General features: G+C 43.7%; 1 pseudogene; it reads right to left on the bottom strand.

Moving 5' to 3' along the window:
• Nucleotides 1-527: 527 nt before the first annotated feature.
• LOC103217392 (keratin, type II cytoskeletal 8 pseudogene) lies at nucleotides 528-2,981 on the bottom strand (annotated as a pseudogene).
• Nucleotides 2,982-6,364: the final 3,383 nt, after the last annotated feature.

The following is a 6,364-nucleotide window of genomic DNA, read 5'->3' as shown; positions in this document are numbered from 1 at the left end:
GTGAGACTCTATCACAAAAAAAAAAAAAAAAAAAAAAGAGCAGGTTAGGCTCTGAGTACATCAAGAGGCTGGGAAATGGGTTTTGCTGGCTAAGAAAGTAACAAAGAAAATTTCTCTTTTCTGTAACTGTGGCTAAGACTGGTCCTGTCCTGCCTTTGCCATAAACTATGTGGGAAATGACTTTCCTTCAGAAAATGAGTCCCTAAAGGGAAGGGAGCCTGATGACCATCTCTCTCCATGTTGCCTTGAAGAGCCAGGAGGTAGGAATAAGGGGAGTCAAGCAAGGCCTTAAGCAGACTCTAATACTCAAGCTGGCCCTGTTGCCTTTGGAAGAACGTGGCTCTGGTGAGTAGCAGCAGGTAGAGGTATATAATCTGGGATATGTGCGGCTCTGATGCCTTCCATTTTAGAAAGGCCTCTGCTTCCCTCTGGCCTTTAATTTATGCCACATAGGCACAGGGGCTACATAACATAGTGGTTTACAGCAAGGATTTGGGAACCAGACTGGCCAGATTTGAACTCCAGCACTATTCCTTGATATCTCTGAAACTTGGAACAAGTAACTTAGTCACTATGCATGAAAAGAGATAATAATACTAGTACTTTCCTCATACTACAAGACTGCAAGATGTAATCAAGACCAGAAATATATAAGCACTGTAAAAACAATGTAAAACCAAATGAAAATTTTTCACTTGTATCTTCCAAAAATAAAAAAAAATAGCTATTTGGGATTCTTATCTACTTTGTCCCTATAGTCTTATATATTGTTTCTCTTATGTCAGATTTCTAACTGGTGGTTCTATTTTGTTTTTTTTACGAAGTTTTAATAAGTTTTTTTTTTTTTTTTGGCAGAGCTAGCTGAGGTTTTATTTTGCACCCCCCAAAAAAAGCAATTGAATTGTTTTGTAGCTGGAGGCATGGAGTAAAGGGGGTGCCCAGGCAGTAAACTCCCGTGAGTGGGCTGAGGGTTAGGGCTGAGCCTTGGGTGGGTCACCTGTTTCCTGTGCTCCCCTGCACAGTGGCCTCCCTCCTGGGCTCTGGGGCAGCTGCAGGCGGGGCAGGCTGGGAGGGACTGCTGCAGCTGTTCAATGGGCAGGACGTCAGAGGACTCGGACACCAGCTTCCCATTGCGGTTCTTTATCTTCTTCACAACCACGGCCCTGGTGGAGCTGGTGTGGCTGAAGGAGCTGGAGCCCACGCCAGAGCCAAAACTGGAGCCCAGGCCATAGCTGAGGCCGGGGCTTGTGAGGCCCCCATAGGCCAAGCTCAGACCACCTGCATAGCTGCTGATGGTCTTCGTATGGTTACTCATGTTCTGCATCCCAGACTCCAGCCAGCTCTCCTCGCCCTCCAGCAGCTTCCAGTAGGTGGTGATCTCCATGTCTCTTCCTGTAGGTGGCGATCTCCATGTCTAGGGCCAGCTTGATGTTCATCAGCTCCTGGTACTCATGCAACTGCTGCACATGTCCTGCTTGGCCCGCTGCAGGGCAGCCTACAGCTCGGACAGCTTGGCGTTGGCATCCTTAATGGCCAGCTCCCCACACTGCTCGGCATCTGCAATGGCGGCCTCCAGGGAAGCCCTCTGGCCTTTGAGACCCTCAGTCTCAGCCTGGAGCTGTCTGATGTTTGGGTTCATCTCAGAAATCTCAGTCTTTGTATGCCACAGGTCATCCCCGTGCTTCCCAGCCAGCATCTGCAGCTCCTCATACTTGATCTGGTACATGCTGTTGGCCTCAGCCTGGCTGTGGTTGACAATCTCCTTGTACTGTGCCTTGACCTCAGCAATGATGCTGTCCATGTCCAGGGAGTGGCTGCTGTCCATGGACAGCACCACAGACGTGTCTGAGATCTGGGACTGCAGCTCCTGATCTCTTTATACAGCTGCCTGAGGAAGCTGATTTCGTCAGTCAGCCCTTCCAGGCGAGACTCCAGCTCTACCTTGTTCATGTAAGCTTTATCCACATTCTTCTTGAGAACAAATTCATTCTCCATCTCTGTGTGCTTATTGATCTCATCCTTATACTTGTTTTTAAAGTCCTCCGCCAGGCCTTGCATGTTGCCAAGCTCTGCCTCCAGCTTCAGCTTCTTCTGACCCAGAGTGTCTATGCTGCCTAAGGTTGTTGGTGTAACTCTCAAACATGTTGTCCGTGTTACTCCGAGCCATCTTCTGTTGCTGCAGGAGGCTCCACTTGGTCTCCAGCATCTTGTTCTGCTGCTCCAGGAACCGTACCTTGTCTATGAAGGAGGCGAACTTGTTGTTGAGAGTCTTGATCTGCTCCTTCTCTTGGGTGCACAAGGCCTGGATGTTGGGGTCCACTTCCAGGTTAAGGGGGTTCAGCAGGCTCTGGTTGACTGTGACGGTGGTGATGCCTCCCATGCTGCTGGCCCCACCATAGCCTCTACCCAGGCCACCCCAGAAGCTGCTGTTGCCCACTCAGGAGAAGGTTGAGGAGCTGATTCGGGCACCGGACCCACTAGCGTAGGAATGACTGCTGAAGGCCCGGGGACCAGAGGTAGACACCTTGTAGGACTTCTGGGTCATCCTGATGGACATGGTGGAGGCAGGAGTAGAAGTAGGCAGACAACCAGGTGGAGATTCCAGAAGAAGTGGAGAAGCTGCTTCTTACTAATAAGGTTCTTATAAGTATTAAATTAATTACAACACAATACATAGTAAAAAATCAAAGTTAGCCATTATATATTAATATTATTATATTAGGGCCCATAGAACAAAATAGAGAAAACGGCTGAAAAAATGAAACTATAAGGAGTCTACTTAGGCTCAGAAAATAGATAGATGGTGATGACCTATAATCCTTTTAGAAGTTAATAGATGAATAAATATAGGTGGTTTTCAGTTGTGTTATCAGTTCATACAATGGAAATAACCTTAAATATATAGGAAATGACAGACACAAAAGGGTAAAGACTGAGTTAATGAATTATTTTTACAGTTGAGCAGTATTAAATCCAAAAATGTTACTCTGTTGCTTATATAACAGATCTATGCTTTTGGTTAGTCCCTTGCAGCAATTATGAAAATCACAAAACTCCAAGTAAAAAGCAAAGTTCAATTCAGATTTTCTTGGGAGTAAATATATGTGACCAAAACAGTACCATTATATCAAAGAGAAACAATATAAAGGGTTGTAGGGACAGAACAGATAAAACTCTTAAGTGTCTTTTTGTTTTCCTTTTTTTTTGAGATGGAGTCTCCCTCTGTAGCCCAGGCTGGAGTGCAGTGGTGCAATTTCAGCTCACTACAACCTCCACCTCCTGGATTCAAGTGATTCTCTTGCCTCAGCCTCCCAAGTAGCAGAGATTACAGGCACCTGCCGCCACGCCGGATATATATATATACATTTTTTTTGAGACGGAGTCTTGCTGTGCTGCACAGGCTGGAGTGCAGTGGTGTAAGCTCACTGCACCCTCCACCTCCTAGGTTCAAGCGATTCTCCTGTCTCAGCCTCCTGAGTAGCTGGGATTACAGGCACACGCTACCATGCCCAGCTAATTTTTATATTTTTAGTAGAGATGATGTTTTACCATGTTGGCCAGGCTCGTCTCAAACTCCTGACCTCAGGTGTTCTGCCTGCCTCGGCCTCCTGAAGTGCTGGGATTACAGGTGTAGGCCACTGTGCCCAGTCTTTGTTTGTATTTTTAGTAGAGATGGGGTTTCACCATGTTGGCCAGGCTGGTCTCGAACTCCTGACCTCCAGTGATCTGCCTGCCCCAGCCTCCCAAAGTGCTGGGATTACAGGTGTGAGCCACCGTGCCCAGCTTCTTTTCCTTTTTGAAAAATACAGGCAGACAATCTTCATTTGGTAGGATTAACCATGCTGAATTTACAATAACACATTTCTGGCCTCGTTTACATCCTGTAGCTTATTTGTAGAGCATACTACCTAGCATATGTTGTGTGTTTACTTCAAGCTTATAATATCAGCTGTGAATTTTGTTCAGTTCAAGACTATCATAGTCTTTTAAAGATATAAAGATATATTATTTTAAACATTATCGGGTATAGGAATGAAGCCAGAGTAATTCTTTTCAGTAAATATTCCAAATTTCTTCAATTTTTTTTTTTTTAGATGGAGTCTCACTCTATGTCCCAGGCTAGCGTGCCGCGGCATGATCTCAACTCACTGAAATCTCTGCTTCCCGGTTCAAGCAATTCTCATGCCTCAACCTCCAAAGTAGCTGGGACTACAGGCACCCACCACCACACCTGGCTATTCTTTTTTCCTTTTTTTTTTCTTTTTTGAGACGGAGTCTTGCACTGTCGCCCGAGCTAGAGTGCAATGGCGCAATCTTGGCTCACTGCAACCTCTGCCTCCCAAGTTAACACTGTTCTCCTGCCTCAGCCTCTTGAGTAGCTGGGATTATAGGTGCACACCACCACACCCGACTAATTTTTTGTATTTTTAGTAGAGATGGGCTTTCACTATGTTGACCAGACTGGTCTCAGACTCCTGACCTCATGATCCGCCCACCTCGGCCTCCTAAAGTGTTGGGATTACAGGCGTGAGCCACCGTGTCCGGTGTTTTTGTGTTTTAGTAGTCTCGAGCTCCTGAGCTCAGGCAATCCTCCCGCCTTGGCCTCTCAAAGTGCTGGGATTAATTTTTATTATTTTAATTATCTACATGTTGTAACTATATTTCTGCAATACTTTTTCCAGCAGATTATTTCTTGGTGAAATGTCCCTTAAATCAGATATGAACCATGTGAAAATAATCATTATAAATATTCTAATATGCAGTTATTTATTTGTTAAAAATGTCGGTACGTAGTAGGTGTACTGATTTAGATTTAAAGCAATTTTAGTTCTGGAAATATGTATTACTTTATTCATATTATTTTAAATTTGAACTTAAGCGTTAACTATTAGGTACAGGACAATTGTGAAAGCTGAAAATATTATTATTAAATAATAAAGCAATAAAAATGTTTTTTGTTGGGGGGAGAGGAGAAGGAAGGTTCAAATACACCTAGTCAGCAACCCAAGCATCCTAATAAAAAATCATTTGACATCGAGTCTTTCAGAGTGTGCTTACATGTTCAGAACATTCAAAACACTTGATTCCATGTATCTGAGGGAGAGTTATCACACATTTTGATCCTCCAAATTGAAATAATTTTTAAATTTTTTTTTGAGACAGAGTCTCACTCTGTTGCCCAGGCTGGAGTGCAGTGGTGTGATCTTGGCTCACTGCAACCTCCACCTCCCAGGTTCAAGCAATTCTGCTGCCTTAGCCTCCTGAGTAGCTGGGACTACAGGTGCACGCCACCATACCTGGCTAATTTTTATATTTTTAGTAGAGACAGGATTTCACCATATTGGCCAGGCTGTTCTCAGATGCCTGACCTCAAGTGATCTACCCACCTCGGCCTCCCAAAGTGCTAGGATTACAGGCGTCAGCCACTGTGCCAGCCTCAAATGGAAACTTTGAGTTTTTTCTCCTTTTGGCCGAAAAATGACTTTTTCAGTTTTGAAATTACACATTCCTTAATCTAGAGCTAATAAGTAACAAACTGACCACATGGTATAACTGTTGAAATTAGGACTGTATCATATAACAGATACCATATTATTAGTTAATCTGAGTTAAGTTTCTAAAATTTAGAAAACTGACTCTTTCTCAATGAGTACTACTATTTACTGAAGGGTAAAATAGAACTTACATGGTGTAGTTGATGGTGTGGGTTAGCACACCTCCTGCAGGTGGGTGCCTACTGCTGCACTGAATCAGAGCCTCCAATGCCCCTAGGTTTCCCATTTGCCTCTCATGAAGCATTTTAGGTTGATTAATTCCAGGATAGGCACTAATACCATTGTTCCCAGTAATCTAGCAACATAGAGCCTTGTAAACCAAGACGTTAGACATTTCCATGAAGTCTCTTCAAGTGCTGCTTTCTACTCGCTGGCTGTCGTAGATCATTGCAGCTCTACAGGAAATCTTTGGAGTATATTTCCAGCCATTTTAGTCTTGGCTCTTTTTTTTTTATTTTTATTTTTTTATTTTTTTAAAGACTAGTCAAATGTAATAGTGAGATGAGGGGAAAGGGTAGAACAAGGAGGTTGATCTGTAACTGACTGTGACCCATCAGTTGAGATAAATCACTTCTTTGGACCAGCCTCACCTCTTTTTGTGAATAAGGAACAGAAATCTACCCACATTAGTTCAAATAAAGGAGATGGGGATATGCAATAATTTTGGTAATTAAAATCAAATATTGTCAGTCTTCATGAGAAATAAGGCTGTACACTGAAGTTGTCAGGGACCAAGAAATCTGTATTCTCCCTTTTTTTGTCTTCCTGGGGCCAACTGGTGTCTCCTTTTCCTTTCTCTTAGCACATTT

Source organism: Chlorocebus sabaeus, chromosome 10 (assembly GCF_047675955.1).
Source record: "Chlorocebus sabaeus isolate Y175 chromosome 10, mChlSab1.0.hap1, whole genome shotgun sequence".
NCBI classification, from domain to species: domain Eukaryota; kingdom Metazoa; phylum Chordata; class Mammalia; order Primates; family Cercopithecidae; genus Chlorocebus; species Chlorocebus sabaeus.
This window is presented reverse-complemented; position numbering and strand designations above follow the sequence as displayed.